Genomic DNA, 19,237 nt, shown 5'->3' on the forward strand with positions numbered 1-19,237 from the left:
TGTACGTGTCACACATTTTTCACTGGCCTTTTCAAGTAGTAAACTTCTAAATATTCCTACAGTGATTTAGCTGATCATCAGTAAGCACCGTCTATCAGCCAAGTACAGTCTATTCTTACAGAGATGAGGATTGGCTTTGCAAAGATGTAGCTTTGGTCAGTGAGTGATACTCACAGGATAATTGACTCAGTCAACCAACCATGTTTTGGGGAGTAGGGAGGAGGGCTGGTTTCACAATCAATACATGAAGTAGCATGTTTTAGATACTTTTACCTGGCAGACAGGTATAAATCAATGGCTTCACTTTCCTGAGTTCAGATCTGTACTGTGAAGTGACCTGTCACAGGCATAGCATTTATATTGTTCCCACTGGAGTAAATCACCAAGGAGTGCTGTGTTTGAAAGTGTGCACACTTTCGCATCCCATGTCCTCTGCCACACTACCAACTTTTCTCTCTCTTTTTCTATGTTATGCATTGGGAATGGAGAGGAATGAAGGAAGTCGTCTACTAAAGAGTCACCTTTATGGAGACTGTAAGCAGTGATGGTTTGCAGCACGTTCTCTTCCAGCCCCAGGAAGTTCTGCTTCTGTAGTTGTCACAGAGCAACCCCAGGCTGCAGCCTTTCCTGCCACCAGCCTGGTTTACAGGAATTGATGATGGTGATGTAATTTTAATCCTTGGTTCATTCATCTACCTAAAATCCATAGATGTCCATAAACCTTCTATATTCTAATTTGTAGAGACTCAGATATTACAGAGAGATTTCATAATCTTGGCCCAAAGCAAAGGTTTGCTGATAAAACAGAATCGGCTGGGCACGGTGGCTCACACCTGTAATCCCAGCACTTTGGGAGGCCCAGGCGGGCGGATCACGAGGTCAGGAGATCGAGACCATCCTGGCTAACACGGTGAAACCCTGTCTCTACTAAAAATACAAAAAATTAGCTGGGCAAGGTGGCACACGCCTGTAGTCCCAGCCACTTGGGAGGCTGAGGCAGGAGAATGGCGTGAACCCAGGAGGCGGAGCTTGCAGTGAGCAGAGATCTCGCCATTGCACTCCAGCCTGGGTGACAGAGCAAGACTCGTCTCAAAAATAAATAAATAAAACAGAATCTTGGTATGCATAAAAATTAATTGTAAGTTCTTTTAACATTTGAAAAGTAAATGTTGTTATAAGAAGTAATATTTGTACAGGGCAGAGAGAAATAAGATAGACCCTCCTCCAAGAAATAAAAATCTCCTATAAATGATCCCACTATCCAGAAATAGATAATATTTGGTGTTAAATACTCAGATTTTCTTCTCTAGTATTTATATTCCTGTAAATCATTTATTATATTTATTTTTCATAAAAATAGTCATGCACACCTGCTGCTTTATAAGCCTCTCCTTTCCCCAGTGTTTCCAAGTTGGTAGCTCTATATTTATCGTTGTTTATAATGGCTGCAGAGATTTGGTGGACACATAGGTTGTGTCCTATTTTTTTGTTGTTGCCATAAGCAACACTGTGATGAACATCTTTGTACACAGGAGTATGTACTTGCTTGATTTTGTGCTTAAAATAACTTCTTAAAGATGTTGAAGCCTTGTAAGACTTACTACTAGTTCACTCTAAAAGTTTACTCTGATTCTCTATCAACCTGTTATGTGAAAAGTGATTTTACATTGTCTTAAATTGCATCTCTATTATTCAGACAGAGCATTTTTCTGTATTGTGTTGGCCATTTGAATTTTGTGGTTACATTCCCTCCTTTGTGTTTTTCCCATTTTTATTTAACGATATTCCTGTTTTGGCTTATTGTTTTGTGAGAGCACAATGTATTAGAGACATGGATTTCTCGTCTGCCTTGTTGTAGATATTTTCCCCCACTGGATTCAAATCTTGATTGAGATTTTGTCAAATGTATTGTTAGTTAAGTGGGTATAGGTATATCTTTCGATATTGGCTCTTGCTTATTAAATACGTTTTACAATTAAGGAAATTGTAAAAAGTAAAAGGATATGGAGTGACGTTTCCCAGGCCCTTCAGTTTATTCCTTGCCTTGGGTAGAACTGTTTTTAAATCCTTTGAGAAAACTGAGTATTTAGTATTTACACTGACTAAGTGATTGGATTCCATTTGGTTGGGTTTTAAAGTGTTCTTTTTAATGATTTTAGCACACTCACCTATTGTTACTCATTCTCAAATCTGGTATCTTTGGCTCTTTGAAACAGCTTTGAGTGGGTCCTTATGGCCTTGGGAGTCTGACAATTTTATGATTATGCAAATGTTATTGAACTCATTTTGATGGATGTTTTCTGGGCCTGTGGCTGATTGCACAGAGACTTTGCCTTTAACTGTCACAGGGTCGGCTAGTGTGACCTTCACATCAGGCTGCGGAAAACACACTGGCCAGTCATCTTAGGACAATTTGGAATGGTTGCCTGGGCAACCTTACTGGCTTCTAATCAAATGCCCCAAGGATAGCCCAATTCCCAAGGGGAACGCCACATCTGAAGGGAGGAACTCTGTCCTTGGAGTAGCAGTGATTTTAGGACACTTGGTTAATATTGGGGGGAAGTGAGGGGATGCCATGATCTCACAATGAACCCGGGGAAGGGAGACAATAAAGGAAAGGGGGATCAAGAGAGAAGGGATGTAAGAGAGGCCGGAAGGGAAGAGAAGGTTGCATTGAAGCAAATGGTAGACACTAAATAGTGAATAAGAGCAAATGATTTGTGAATAAGAAAACTGTCTATTGCAGAGTGAGCAGAAGTACACCAAGAATGCAGATTGAAAATTTATGTTTAGAAAAAAAATCCATGGCCAATAAATGACTATCTAGAGAGGGAAAAAGAACTTTGGAGACTTCTGAAAATGCAATGAAAATATTTTTTCACTGAAACAGCCTTGCATGTGAATGTCTTTGATTGACTCCTTTTTAAGGAAATAACATTGTCTTCTTCCTGTACTTTCCATTGCAGCCTGAGTAAATCCTGTGTCCAGAATCAGAATGACACCATTCAGAATTATAGGACGCATTTTTATTTGTTTCTTTCATGAATCAGAACTGTTATAGATTAGAAACTAGTGTAGTTAAAGTCAGTTCTGGCCAGGTGTGGTGGCTTAACCCTGTAATCCCAGCACTTTGGCAGGCTGAACTGGGAGGATTGCTTGACTCCAGGAGTTCAAGACCAGCCTGGACAATATAATGAGACCCCATCTCTACAAGGAATTAAAAAGTTAGCTGAATGTGGTAGCATGCGCCTGTAGTCCCAGCTACTCAGGAGGCTGAGGCGGGAGGATCGCTCAAGCCCGGACGGCAGAGGTTGCAGTGAGCTGAGATTGTACCACTGCACTCCAGCTTGAGCAACAGAGCAAGACCCTGTCTGAAAAATAAATAGTTCTCTCTCTGTGTCTCTGTCTCTCTCTTTATCTCTCTCTGCTTCTCTCTCTCTTTCTCTCTCTCTGCTTCTCTCTCTCTCTCTCTCTCTGTGTGTGTCTGTGTGTGTGTGTGTGTGTGTGTGTGTGTGTTTAACAAAACACATCTAAAGAATCTATAGATATGCCGGGATGGCTATTATGACAGGTGGCAGTGTTTTAGTTGCTCTAATAAGCTGAATGAACGCAGATGCTAATAGGCAGAAAGGCATTGTGTAGCCCTGGGATGAAAGCCTCTCTAGAGAGCAGTAAGCTGACCACAGAACCCTTGCTCAGATGCCCATTACTTTAAAAAAAAAAAGAAAAGAAAAGAAAAGAAAAAAGGCTGTGACTCACTGCTGAAATACTCAGAACTGTTCTGAAGACCCCCTCTTTCTGCAGATCTCAGACTGAGTATAAGAGAGATGCAAATTTTACAGTAGTTGAAATTGGCACATCCAGCACTTTGTAAAGTATGCTATCCAAGGTAGTCACTCCATAAATATTGGACAGTGAAGGTAGTGTCTGGATTTCAGACCCTTGAGTTTGTTCAGATGTTCTCTAGTGATGGGATTCTGTAGTTACAGAAAACCGTGGTGTCAGTCAGAGCCCTGGGAGGTAGGGGCTGGTGCATTATTTTGTTTACACGCTGCTGATAAAGACATACCCGAGACTGGGCAATTTACAAAAGAAAGAGGTTTATTGGACTTTCAGTTTCACATGGCTGGAGAGGCCTCACAATCATGGCAGAAGGCAAGGAGGAGCAAGTCACAATCTTACACAGCAGGCAAAGAGAGAGCTTGTGCAAAGAAACTCCCGTTTTTAAAACCATCAGATGTCATGAGACCCATTCACTATCATGATAACAGCACAGGAAAGACCCACCTTCATGATTCAGTCATCTCCCACTGGGTCCCTCCCACAACACATGGGAATTATGGGAGCTACAAGATGAAATTTGGGTGGGAACACAGAGCCAAACCATATCAGATGGCATATCCTGAAGATTTACCTGAAGAATATTTAATGACAGAATGACTTAAAGTGGTGAGGGCAGAGTCCAGGGAACCCCCAAAGGAAGGCAAAGCAGCCCGGAGCTAGTAACAGAAGGAACCAATACCTTTTCTGGGCCATAAGCAGCAAGGGAGGAAGCTGTGTTCCTAGGGCCCACTGAGAGCTCTAGTCATGGAGGGGGAAGTGTGGATGCAGTGACAGCCCGGGTAGGGGTGGGCAAGGAGATGGGTTGCGCATAGATACTTCATTTCTTCTGGCTCTCACTTTCTTGCTGGTGGCTTCTGTGAGCCAAAGCCCTCTGGAAGCCAGCGGGCAAGGGATGCTGGGTGGTGCAGTCACCTTCCATGCTGGTGGCACAGTGGGCAAAGGATGCTGGGTGGTGCAGTCACCTTCCGTGCTGGTGGTGCAGTGGGCAAGGGATGCTGGGTGGTGTAGGTCAGCTTCCTGGAGCCCAGAGAAGGGCAGAGAAGGCTAGACAATGGGTCTGGGGTGGGAAGAGGCAAATGAATAAAAACCTTCACAGTGTGCACATATCCCTGTTCTATAAGGATCTCCTTGCCCTTTGGAAGCATAAGCATTTGGAAAAGAAGTTATTTATGAAATAATCCTTTTTATAGGAGCTGGAGACATGCTCACATGTGTTTAGAACTTTGGTGTATGTCGGATTTGTAGGAAAAGGAGGGGCTATTCAGTATATGGAACAGAGAAGAAATGGTTATCTTTAACGGATTCCTGCTTCATACTATATACAAAAAAGTCAACTTGAGAAAGTTCTAGGTCTTAAATGTTAGAAGGAAAACATTAAGACTTTTAGACTTGGATAGAAAAGGATTTCCTTAGTTTTCTTTAAGACTTTTAGTCTTCAGAGAAAGAGAAGATTTCTTAAGGCACAAAAAGCATTTAATGTAAAAGAAAATATTGACACATTTGACTCCATTAAAATTAAGAATATTGTTAATCTAAAGAGGCCTTATTGAAATTGTATGTTGTGTGAGATTTGCTTCAATACAATTTCTGGGAATGAAGGTTGAATAGCTGGAGATATAAATGAAACAAAATTGATCATTTTTGAAACTGGGTGATGGCTACACACAAAAGATGAAAGGATAGTAGAATATATTAAGAATATATTAAGAAGTCCAATAACTCAGGATGAAAAGTGTGAACAACCCACTAGAAAAATGGACAAAGGATATGCATGGGTATTTTGCAGTTACAAAAAAGGAAATACATATGGGTAAGTTTTATCAGAAATGTTTAACATTATTTGTAATTTGGAGGGAAATGCAAGTCACTGCCATAAAGATGCCATTTTATACCCATTCAATTGGCAAGAATGGAAAAGTCTGTTAATATCTAGAGCTAGGGCAAATATGGATCCACAGGATCTCATACCCTGCTAGTAAATTGTTGTAACAACCACAGAAAATAGTTCTGGCATTATGTCATAGAATTGACCAGTCACATTTCCTGCAACTCAGCATTTTACTCTTTCAGGTTTACATATAAAATAAATTCTGGCACGTGTGCATCAAGAAATACAGAAATGTTGATATTTGCCCTGTACATATAAAAAACTTGGGAAAACTCAAATGTCTACGGACAAAAGAGTGGGTGGATAAACTGTGGTATAGTCATCCAATGGAATACATGCCAAAATCCAAATGAAGTATAATGAAATAATGGCAACATAGATGAATTTTAGCAATGCAATATTAAATGGAAAAATTCTAAAGATATTACACATAGTGCCCTTTTCTATAAGTTTAAGAGCAACTAAAATTATAACCATAGTTTTTAGGAATAGATATAAACAAGATGATAGTATATTAAAAAGGAAAGCAGTAGAATGTTGAGTATGGGGTTCAAGATGGTTGTTACCTCAGTAGGGGGAGGCAGGAAGATGAGATGGGAGGACCATTTGGGTAGATAAGTTATTATCAAAGTTTAATTTTTGTGTTTTCTCTATTGCTATTATAACATTAAAAATGAAGCATGTGTGAATGAGGGCAGCCTGCATGACCCACATGTGAATGTGTCTTATATCAAATATTATGTTTAATTTAATTATGTGCAATTGAGGTAGAATAAAAGAAGAAAAAAAAAGACTAGGACAAGTGGAAAAGAAAGAGTAGCACAGTACATTTACAGCAGTTGGAAATTATACATTTTGCATAAGAAGTAATCAGGATATAGACTAAGCAGAGCTTACAGAGATATTCCAAACAAAACTAATGTGCAAACAAAATAGAAGGTATCTCTTCCACTTTCTCTCATTCATTTAATAGTTTAGTTGTCATCCAATAAAAATTTAAGACACGGCCGGGTGCCATGGCTCATGCCTGTAATCCCAGCACTTTGGGAGGCCAAGGTGGGCAGATCATGAGGTCAGGAGATCGAGACCATCCTGGCTAACATGGTGAAACCCCATCTCTACTAAAAATACAAAAAATGAGCCGGGTGTGGTGGCGTGCGCCTGTAGTCCCAGCTACTCAGGAGGCTGAGGCAGAAGAATGGCGTGAAGCCAGGAGGCGGAGCTTGCAGTGAGCCAAGATTGTGCCACTGCACTCCAGCCCGGGTGACAGAGCAAGACTCCATCTCAAAAAATAAAAATAAAAAAATTAAGCCACATATATCATAATATTAAATTTCCTAATAGCCAAGTTAAAAAGGACAAAGAAACAAGTGAAATTAGTTTTAACATTTATTTAACCCAATATAACCCAAATATTATGCTAACATATAATGATATAAAAATTATTAGTGAAATAGTCTACCTTCTTTTTTTCATATTGTCTCCAAAGTCTGATGTGTATTTTACATTTACAGCACATCTGAACTTGGATGCCAAATTTTCATCAGAAATACTTGATCTGTATTTAGATTTCATAAAATTTATAGTTGAAAAAGTAGATTCACAAACCCAGGATGTTCTAAATATACTTAGTTTACCATTAACTGAACTGAATATTGATGTGTTTAGTTCATTTTCTGTTGCTATAACAGAATACCTGAGACTAGGTAATTTATACAGAAAAGAGGTTTATTTAGTTTACAGCTCTGAACTCTGGGAAGTCCAAGATTGGGCAGCCACATCTGATGAGGGCGTCGTGCTGCTTCACAGCATGGCAGAAAAGTGGAAGGTCATGGGAGCAAGTGTGTGTAAAGGGCAAAACACAAGGGGTGGCCCCACCTTATAACAACCCACTCTAGTGTTAACTAACCCAGTCTCTTGAGAATGTGACATGAATCCCTCTTAATGACCTAATCACCTCTTACAGGCCCCATCTCCCAATACTGCCACACTGGGGACCAAATTTCCAACACGTGAATTCTGGAGGACACACGGGGTAGATTAGAGCCTTGTCTCTGAATGATCTCTAGACCGTGCATGGTGTTTAAATTAATTAAAATGAAATAATATTAAAAATTCAGTTCCCTAGTCTCCCTACCCGCCTTTGAAGTGATCAGTAACCACATTTGGCTAGTGACCACCATAATGGAAGAGCAGGTCTAGATCATTAGTTATCAAGGCGTGCTTCCCATTCCCTTTCCCTACCCCCAGACCAGCAGCATTAGCATCACCTGGGAACTTGTTAGAAATGCAAATTGTGGGCCCGGTGAGGTGGTTCACTGCTGTAATCCCAGCACTTTGGGAGGCCAAGGCGAGTGGATCTTTTGAGCTCAGGAGTTTGTGACTGGCCCCAGCAACATGGCGAAAACTCATCTCTGCCGAACACATAAAAATTAGCCAAGTGTGGTGGTGTGCACCTGTACTCTCAGCTACGTGGGAAGCTACAGTGGGAGAATTGTTTGAGCCCAGGAGGTCCAGGCTGCAGTAAGCCTCATGCTAACACTACTGCACTCCAGCCTAGGCTACAGAATGAGACCTTGTCTCAAAGAAAAGGAAAGAAAAAGAAAAAGAAGAAATGCAAATAGCAACTCAGACACTCTGGATGTGGGCCTAGTCATCTGGTTTAAACAAGTCCTCCAGGTGATTCTGATCTACATTAAAGTTTGAGAACCACTTAGTCTATCTAGAAATGGACCACCCCTCTGTCTCTCTGCCTTTTTGCTCAACCATCACTCGTAGTGTTGTTCTCATCTTCAGGGTAGAAGCTGGCCAGCTAGGAGCACTTCTGCATTCTACCCTTAGGAAGGTTGGGTGCTGAGGAGAGGCGACAGATTGGACAAGCAGTTTTCCTTTTTTAAAGGCTGTGACACAACATTGCCCACATCCTTTTGCTCAGATCCCATTGGGTAGAGCTAAATGGCCCTACCCTGTTTCTGAGGCTGGAAATTGTAGATTAGTTGGCTGATCATGTGCCACGTGAAAACTTGTGGAGGTGAGGTGGTGGAGGAAGTTGTTCTGTTCCTGACAGGAAAAAACAGAGAATGGATACTGAAGGCAGTTTGCAGTTTTACTGCAATAGGTGGGCGCAGTTTGATTTATTTTGCAACCTAGACCTTAACCTTGATTTTGTTATTTCATAGTCTCTGATCTTCACTGGCATACTGGGTCCCTCGGAAAAGTGGAAGACATGAAGTATGGATGCATATAATACCCGAGGAAGTCTCAAAGGTACTATGAAATATGTCTAAACGTGAAAGGTGCCCGAGAGAACTTGAGTCACCAAGATCAGCCTCTGACCAACTTCTTTAATGCAGAGAAGGTTGTGTGTGGTGCATTGTGTGGGAGGCAGAATTTAGCCCTAGGTGTAACTGTTCAAAGGACAAGTATGAGTATCCTAAACCTACTCTACAAAAATAATAACCATTAACATTTTGGTCTGTCTACCTACCTAGATTATAAATATAAAAAAGAAACGGGATTATGCTTTTGTGTGGTTTTGCAGTCTGCCTTTTCCCTATACCTTATAGCACAGATACCTTCCATATCAATAAATACATGTCTGATTGTTAACAAATTTCTGTCATGGGATATTTCAATAGCTTTCACTTTCTGATTTATAATTAGCACTATAGTGAACATATATATACATTTCTACCCACAACAGAATATTGAAGTAGCATTGTTGTTTGGGGTAGATACCTGGGGTTTGTCGTCTCGCACTGAGAAGATTAACGACAGGGACACACACACGGAGTGGGTTAAGGAATGGAAAGTTTACCAGGCAGAAGAAAGGAGAGAGGAGAGCAGCTCTCTCTCTTGTGAGAGAAGGGTGTCCAAAAATGGGAAAAAGGCTGGCCTGTGGTGGACCTCAGCAGGTTTCATAGGAAGGCTTGAGCAGTAGTGTCTGATTTACTTAGGGCCCACAGGTTAGATTGACCAGGTGTAATGTTTACAAAGCACATAGGGAAATCTGGTCACCCCACCTAATATTATTATGCAAATGGGCTTTCCATTTGGCCAGGCCATCTTGTCTGCTTCTTATTGTACATGTGGCTGGCAAAAAGAGAAGATGGAGCCGCCATTTTGAACATGCCTAGTCCCAGGTAGTATATTACTATGGGCACAACTGCCGGCATTCACCCGTGCAGGCTTCCAGCTTGCTTGTCTATGTCTGCAGCTCGATTTTACAGGCTGCTCTTTGTTGGAAAATTATTTTGGGGCTGCTTGTCATTAAAGGAAAACCTTACCAAGGACTCCTGTACCCTTACTATCTGCCTAAGTAATTTCTTCTTAACTTCTATACCAATATGAGCAGCCCTTTCCCCCATCCTGACCACCACCAGGGTGGTCCCATTTTTTTTTTTTTTTTTTTTTTGAGACAGGGTCTTGCTCTGTCACATAGGCTGGAGTTAAGTGGCATGATTACACCTCACTGCAGCCTTGAACACCTGGCCTCAAGTGATCCTCCTGCCTTATCCTCCCAAATAGCTGAGACTATAGGAGTGCATCACTGTGTCCTTCTAATTAAAAAACAAACAAACAAACAAAAAAACCTTATTGTAGAGATAGGGTCTGGCTACGTTACCCAGGCTGGTCTTGAACTCCTGGTCTAGCATCCTTTTTAATCTCTGCAAATCTATTAAGCAAATTTATAAACTTAAACACTGTTAATTCTTGTTGAAATTTCCATGTCTTTGGTAATCATCTTAGGGGTTCTTAAAATGTACTCCTATGCCATAGAAACTAGACACAGGTGTTTTGCTGCTCAGATCCATAAACTGGGTAAAACAATAATATCTTTTCTCACTTAGTCAAAATAATATTATAGCTTTCCTCTATTTGAAGCTTTTCCTATACATTTTTCTTAAACATTTGCTATATTTTGCTGCTTATTCTAGAATCTGGTCTAAGATAACGAAGATATATTTTTATAACATATTAAAGGTACATTTTAACTTTAAATTTAATATATCAATTATTGCTTTTTTTATTTTTTGACCCTCATCCTCTGACTCTCAAATTATGTTTCTAATGAGTACCGTGACTTCCAGGAAGTAACCAAGTTTGGAAATTACTAATCCCAGAGACACAGGGCACCAAGGTTAAAGAGAAGGGAAGGCTCTGGACTCAAAAGTGCTTGTCCCAGCTGTGGTTCAACCAGCAGCATGATCTTGGATAAGCTATTGAACCTATCTGAGCCTCAATTTCTTCATATGTAAAATGGGATAATAGAACCTGTACTATAAGGTAGTCGTGATGGCTAAATCAAAAGGTGAGTAGGACACTGTCACACTTCACAAAATAATCATTAGCTGCTATTATTATTGCTTTATAGAGGAGGAAACAGTTACCTAGCTCATTACTCTTAGCATTTAAATAACATATTACATTTTGCTTATTGTTTTTACTGTCTTGAAATCACGTGCTGTTTTTTTTTTTTCTTATTACCAGAATATTGAGGTTTCTACTCAGCCCAGTACTTTATTCTGGTAACAGCTCCCAATTGGTCTTTCAAAAGCAGTACCCCAGAAATATCCCTCGCAGTACCTTTCCATTCTGTGTAGTGGGGGTAGGACCTGTTACTGGGCCTCAGATGTACTCGTGTATACTCTTAACTCCTGTCTCTGAGAAACACTTCAGAATAACTCAGAACACCTGACTCTTTTAAAACTTTCAGATAATTTGTAATTGCAACCGACACTGGATATCAAGCAATTATACAAAGCTAATTCCTGATGGCCTGAGTAGAAACACTCCATGGTGTACTGCCTAGATGGTAATTATTTTTGTAATATTGGGAACTTTACATTCTTATTTTCTACTTGTTACAATTCTTCAAGTACCTTCAAAACAGCTGATTCAAGAAACCTGTTCGATATTCTGAGTGCAGAAATGGGAAGTGGAGCTTTTTCAGGCTTGGATAGGTTTGGAATTTGCCTCTTCCCCTTTAAAAAAGAATCCTTGAATTTGCTTCAGAAATGAAATACACAGTAAAGGTGAAGTTAGAAATCGGATGACAACCAACTTCCAATGCTGAATATCTCATTCCTGCGAACCGGCCTTGCTCTCTGAAACCTGTGGCCATTTTCATGGGTTTTACTTGGCCTTATTTTATCATGGCTGCATCCTCTGTGTTTGCTGAGGCTTCTCAACCATCTGAGAGTAGGACCCCTTCATTTCTGGCAGTTTTGCTTTCAATGCTATTTCATCCAGAATTACTGGGGATATTATTACTTTAGTCATTGAAATGTTTAGTGTCAGATTAAAAACCTCATCAGACATCAGTGTCTTTGATTTCACTCACATGACTCAGAGCATCATCCTGGGGATCCCTCAGCCTCTGGAAATGTTAAGGAGGTGATGACACATGGGCAGGGAGGGAGATTTCAGTCAATGTTCAGTACCTGGAGGCTGAACTTTGGCATCAGAAGGGATCTGGCCATGGACAGGCTATTTAATCTCACTATTTTTTGAGTCTTTAGTGACAGTACCCACCTCATGCGTTGTTGTGAATGTTAAGCTGATCTACTTAGGATGATGAGCTTAGCACAGTATCTGGCACATGATAATTCTTCTATAAGCACTAGTAATTATCATTAGTAATATTATTCACAGTAGACACAATTCTAGAGACACTGAAACTACTCTTGCCTCACGCTTTATATATTGAGACAGTAATAGTTCTCTAGTGGCAGTTTTTTTTCCTCAAGAGTTGAATAATTTACTTTATTCAGCTATTTAATAATACTAATCATATAGTCTTAAAGACTGAATGTTCACTCAGTATTACATTAATCGGAAGAAAATGGAAATATTTTCATAACAGTTCTTAATGCTAATTACCATATATGTCTGAAGTCATATCATTTACTCAATTTCTATGGTACCTGTCATAATAATACTTTAGAAAGTGAAATAGTAATAATAATGACAACAACATCAACTTTTGCAGTTGAATCTGAATGTATATGGAGTTGGAGAGAATATCTGTCCAATTCAGGTTGTCATCATTAAATATTTCACAGGTTGTGAGTTGCCAGCCTTTGCGGGACTTAAGCCTTTTAGAATAAAATGTATTTCAGGCCGCAGTATAACCTACCGGCCTGTTACCAGTGAGAGAGAGAGAGAGACAGAGAGAGAGAGTCATTTTTAAAAAATACTTTTTGTTTTAAGATAATTATAGATTCACAGGAAGTTGCCGAAAAATGTACAGGGAGGTACTGTGTACATTTCACTGTTTCCCCCAAAGGTAACATCTTACAAAACTATAGTACAGTATCAAAACCCTGACATAGACATTAGTACAATCCACAGAGCTTATTCAAATATGTAAATATTTTCTCCCCGTCTTAACTGGTCTTTTCATCCTCTTCATGGGATCTTTTGTAGAGCAAAGGTTTTTAATTTTGGTAAGGTCCAATTTATCCATTTTTCCTTTTATGATCTAGGGTAGTTTTTCTCAAAGGCTTTTCCAGACAGTACCTGCTTTTGGAATCATTTGTAGTACCTATTACGAAACCCATTTGCTTGGGCCACACACCAAACACTCTGAATCAGATTCAAGGAATGGAGTCTGGTAGTCATTTAAGAAGCTCCCTAAAACCTGGGAACCACTGTTTCAGAGAGATTGGCCTTGGGTCCTTTTTCTTCTTCTTCTGCCTTGTCTGTGAATCATCCCACTCACTCTTACCACCTTATCAAATATGTTTGGATAACTTCTAAATTTATCTTGTTAACCTCTGTGATGAGCTCCAGAATAGGTACTTTGCCGGATACTCTTCTGTTATACAAAGAACATACTTAATAAATGGGTTATTTGTTAGGTATTACTTTTCTGGATCCCTTTGAACAGTATGCAGTAGAATATATATAACAAAAACCTTCCCAGTTAATGTTCATTAATTGTCAAAGAGGCAAGACATTGGTCCTGATGCATGAATTACTTAATTATAGAATACTTTGGTGGAGGGGTTGAGTTATATATATATAATCTTGGGGTTAATGGTTTTTTTGTGGTCTTATTTGTATCTCTTCTTCCTTTCATTGAAACAGATAATTTTATACAATTTCTTTTTTTTTCCCTTTTCTTTCTTTCCTTTTTCTTTTCTTTTCTTTTTTTTTTTTTTTTTTTTTGAGACAAAGTCTCGCTGTGTCACCCAGGCTGGAGTGCGGTGGTGCAATCTTGGCTCACTGCAACCTCTGCCTCCCGGGTTCAAGCGATTCTCCTGCCTCAGCCTCCCGAGTAGCTGGGACTACAGGCATGTGCCACCATGCCCGGCTAATTTTTTGTATTTTTAGTAGAGACGGGGTTTCATCATGTTAGCCAGGATGGACTCAATCTTCTGACCTCGTGATCTGCCTGCCTTGGCCTCCCAAAGTGCTGGGATTATAGGCGTGAGCCACTGCACCTGGCATTTTATACAATTTCTATTTGGAAAAAGATGCACAGTGCTTGATAAGTATCAATATGCCTATGGCTTAACAATCTAATTTTTAGATGGTTTGGTTCCTCTTTTTAAAATTTTCAAGTATTTTTCATTAGCATAAAGAACTATTCCTTGGGTGTCTTTAATGAAAAATGACCTTTTCATAGCTGGATATTTTATTTGATGTTGGAATGTAATCAGAACATTTATGAAAATGTCAATTTTTGTTGTATTTTTACGTTAGATTCAGGAGGTACATGTGCAGGCTTGTTACATGGGTTCAATTTTTAAATGTCTCAATTTTATATCACTTGTTTTAACAAGTTAGACTTTTTTTTTTTACAAGTTGTATTCTCATTTTATATGTTCTCTGCAACCATTGCTTCTGTTTAATCCTTGTTTCTAGTTGCTACAGTCTCTTAAAAATTAAATTATCCCTTTAAGATGATAGAACATGCTTATGCTAAAGGTAGCAGCTAAAATGATGATGAAATACTCTTATATCTTAATCCTGAAAAAAAAATTATAAGTTTAGTGAGTAGTGCTTAATGATGTTTTTGTCTTAGTTCAATTAATTAGAGTTCAGTAGCCAAGAAAAGAAAGCTAATTTTGCCTTGGATGTAAAGTTTGGATTTCACTTTTTACCACAGTGGAGTGGTCAAAGAATTCACAATGTCCATCCTGTAATTACAATATGCTACTGTATCATGATATCATCCTTCTGCACCTGCAGCCCTTTTGGGAGAGTCTGATGTCAGACAGCGTTGGTTTCTGTGTGGGCCTGCTACCCCTGGTGACAGGGAACTTGGTCACCCAGCCAGTCTCTACTAACTTCAGATGGCCATACCACCAGCATGTGCTGTGGGAGATACCAGGGGATCCAGTGACAGTGTGATTGGCTTTTGTAAACAGAGACATATTCTCAAATAAGTGGTCTCCAAAGACTGATGCTGGTAGGAATGTATGATGTAGTCCAGGATGCTTGAATTCTCCTGCCCCCGCTTGGATGCCAGAATTTGTCTACAGTCACTTATAAGTATAACATTGTCTTAACCTTCATGATAATTTGAAACAGTTTATCCTCCAGGATTTGAGACCCCAGAATTACCATCTTTGACCATAGCTCCCTATCACTCTTTCTCTTTTTCACTTTTCCTTTTACTCAACCTGGCATTGCCCTAACTTCAGCCCCCAGCCTCCTTCCTGTCTTCTCTGTTCTTCTGGTTTGGGTTTCATGGCCTTAGCTTGGACCTCAAGTAGGCTAATTCAGCTGGACTGTCTAGTTTCTCTTACCTCTTATACTCTCTCAGCCATATGGCCAATACTGACCTTGAGAAAACCCTAATGTCATTCTTTTACCTTTTACTCTGGGGATAAATAACTTTTTGCGTAAGATATTCAGGACACTGAGTTGATATTTTTATTCCCCCTGCTGCTGGGCCCTCACAGTATACTGTACTTAAGTGAGGATTACTTAATAATCCTTTCATGTCCTTCTAGTTGTTTCTACCTCCATGGGGGCTGTTCCAAGTGTTTTCCTCGCCAAGACCCTACTTCTGTCCCCATATCTCTGCAGAATTCTTGCTGCTTACTTTTCTAGTAAGATCAAGGCTATCAGATACACGTTTCCTCAATTTGTTTTTTTGTTTTGTTTTGTTTTTGTCTCAAATTCTCTGCATTCTTACTGCCTATGCTTTCATTCCTCCTGTTTCAAACAATTTGAAAAGGTCTCCTCTATTGCTCACCCATTGAAAAGGTCTCCTCTGTTGCCCACCCATCTGTTTCTTTCCTTAATCATATACCTTCCCACTCTTGTGAGATGCTGATTTATCAGTTATATTCTTCCTTTATTGTAATTTAAATTTAGTAGCTCCTCACCATCCAAAAATACTCAGATCTCTCTCAGCCTCAGCATGGTTGACATTTTGGGCTGGATAATTCTTTGTTGTAGGGTCCTGTCCTGTCTGTTGCAGGATGTTCAGCAGCAACCCTGGCCTCTACCCACCAGATGCTAGTAATACCCTGGAGTTGTGACAACCAGAAATGTCTCCAGACATTGCCAAATGTCCTTGGAGGCACAAAGTTAGTCCTCTGTGAGGACCACTGGTTTAGAAATGATTCTTGCAATCAAGCCATTCCAACCATCGCTACCCTCCTCTCATTCCCATCACTGCAAGCTTCTCTGTGGACCACTCACTTCTTATCTCCACTGAATCACCATCCAGTCAATCCTGAGTTAGGTTTCTGACAATACTCATTACTGGAAAATGCTCTGAGAGGTCTGCAGTGACCTGGCAGCCAAATCCAGGGAATGACCTTTTCTCAATTCCTTGATTGTCTGCAACTTTTAACACTGTCAGCATGTCATGGTATTCATCTCATGTATTCTTTTGGGGTCAGCTCCTATCTCCCTGACTGCCTCCTTCAGTGGTCCCTCCTTATCTGCAGTTTCAGTTACCCATGGTCAACCAAGGTCTGAACATATTATATGGAAAATTCCAGAAATAAACAAATCATACATCTTAAATTACTCTCCATTCTAAGTAGCATAATGAAATCTCATGCCGCCCTGCTCTGTCCCACCCGGGATATGAATCATCTCTTTTTCCAGCATATATACTGTCAACACATTAATCACTCAGTAGCCATCTCAGTGATCAGATGGTCATGGTATCGCAGTGCTTGTGTCCAAGTCACCCTTATTTTACTTAGTAATGGCCCCAAAGTGCAAGACTAGTGATCCCAACAGTTCAGATATGCCAAAGAGAAGCCATAAAGTACCTCTTTTAAGTAAAAAGATGAAAGTTCTTGATTTAATAAGGAAAAAGAATAAAGCCTAAGCTGAGGTTGCTGAGAGCTGTGGTAAGAACAAATCTTCTATCTGTAAAATTGGGAAGAAGGAAAAAAAAATTCCTGCTGGTTTTGCTGTCATATTCAGACTGCAAAAGTTATGGCCATAATACTTGATAGATGCTTAGTTAAGACAGAAAAGGCATTAAGGTTGTGGATGGAAGACAATGAACAATGTTCCTACTGATAGTAATCAGGCTTGGTACTATCCACGGTTTCAGATACCCACTGGGGATCTTGGAACATATCCCCCCAAAATAAGGGGTTCTACTGTACATACTTTCTAAATGTAGGCACTCCCCCCCACTCATGTGGGCCTCTGCTGTGTGCTTTTTCACATTTTCCTATCCCCTCTCCCACCTGTTACGGTCACCTCCACGTGGATGATTTCCAAATATAGATTTGTCTGTTGGATGGACTCCAGGCTTATGTGTCCTTTTGCCTTTCAATCGTCTATATGACACATTAAAAAATATATTTCAACATTTTCAAAATCAAAGTTCTCACCTTCCCTTCTTTCACTGATCCCCATTAATGGTATCACAGTCCTTTATATCACCAGTTCCCCAAACATTTTTTGGCTGTATACTACATCAGTAAAAAGGTTTTGAACATGTTACACCTAAAATATGTTTATAAATAAATTTGATACACGTGCAATAGAATTATGTTATATGAAATAGAAATTTTACAAAGATGAGGGAAGATGAAAATAATATTTAACATTTTAACAGTGATGGCTGGGCACAGTGGCTCACACCTTTAATCCTAACACTTCCTTGAGCCCAGGAGTTCAAGACCAGCCTGGGCAATATAGTCAGACTTCATCTCTACAAAAAATTTAAGGATTAGCTGGGTGCAGTAGCACATGCCTGCAGTCCCAGCTGCTTGGGAGGCTGAGGTGGAAGTTGTAGTGACCAAGATTGCGCCTCTGCACTCTAGCCTGGGCGACAGTGAGACCCTGTCTCAAAAAAATAAAATAACAGTGAGAACCCTGTTCTAAGATATTATTAATTTAATGAACTTTATTTTATTTATTTATTTATTTATTTATTTATTTATTTATTTATTTATTTGCGATGGAGTCTCGCTCTGTCTCCCAGGCTGGAGTGCAGTGGCGTGATCTCGGCTCACTGCAAGCTCTGCCTCCTGGGTTCACACCATCTCCTGCCTCAGCCTCCCGAGTAGCTGGGACTACAGGTGCCTGCCCCCATGCCCAGCTAATTTTTTTTTGTATTTTTAGTAGAGATGGGGTTTCACTGTGTTAGTCAGGATGGTCTCGATTTCCTGACCTCGTGATCCACCCGCCTCAGCCTCTGAAAGTGCTGGGATTACAGGTGTGAGCCACCGCACTCGGCCTGAACTTCATTTTTAAAAAAAATCAAATTTTAATACTTTGTTACACACAAATTTAAGTATATTTTATTTTGATTTTTCATTTCAATGTCTTAGTTGAAAAAGTTACCCTACAGACAAGTGGATTCAAATAGAAGTATATTATTGCCTATACTTTTGAAGTCATAATATTCAAGTATAATGGTGATTGCCAGAAATTGAGGAGAGGCGAGAATGGGGAGTTAATTTTTAATGGGTACATAGTTTTAGTTTGGGAAGATGAAAAGGTTCTGGAGATGGATGATGGTGATGGTTGTACAACAGTATAAATGTACTTAATACCTTAATTTTATGTGTATCTTGCCACAGTTAAAAATAAGTCTGGGTGCGGTGGCTCACACCTGTAATCTCAGCACTTTGGGAGGCTGAGGCAGGTGGATTACTTAAGGGTCAGGAGTTCGACACTAGCTTGGCTGACATGACGAGACCCCCATCTCTATTAAAAATACGAAAATTAGCCAGGCATGGTGGTGCACACCCGTAGTTTCAGCTACTAGGAATGCTGAGGCAGGAGGACCACTTGAACCCAGGAGATGGAGGTTGCAGTGAGCCGAGATCCTGCCGCTGCACTGCATTCTGGGCATCTCAAAACTAACTAACTAACTAACGAAATAAATAAATAAATAGAAGTGTTTAGAATTAGCCAGGTGTGGTGGCAGGAGCCTGTGATCCCAGCTACTCAGGAGGCTGAGGCAGGAGAATTGCTTGAGCCCGGGAGGCAGAGGTTGCAGTGAGCCAAGATTGCACCACTGCACTGTAGCCTGGGCGACAGAACAAGACTCCTTCTCAAAAAATA

The 19,237-nt window shown here is 40.0% G+C and overlaps 1 protein-coding gene across 27 annotated transcripts in view; it reads left to right on the forward strand.

Moving 5' to 3' along the window:
- The window catches only part of OSBPL6 (oxysterol binding protein like 6), a 202,717-nt gene that overhangs the window by 28,372 nt on the left and 155,108 nt on the right, over positions 1–19,237 (forward strand). For 10 of the 27 annotated variants that reach the window (XM_034954580.3, XM_055108813.2, XM_055108817.2 and 7 more), the window contains one exon: positions 8,911–8,998. The exons of the other annotated variants lie outside the window; for them this stretch is intronic. The gene's annotated coding sequence lies outside the window, so the exon portion shown is untranslated. The remainder of the gene's footprint in view (positions 1–8,910; positions 8,999–19,237) is intronic. 27 annotated transcript variants of the gene reach the window in all.

This window comes from Pan paniscus, chromosome 13 (assembly GCF_029289425.2).
Source record: "Pan paniscus chromosome 13, NHGRI_mPanPan1-v2.0_pri, whole genome shotgun sequence".
Lineage (NCBI taxonomy): Eukaryota > Metazoa > Chordata > Mammalia > Primates > Hominidae > Pan > Pan paniscus.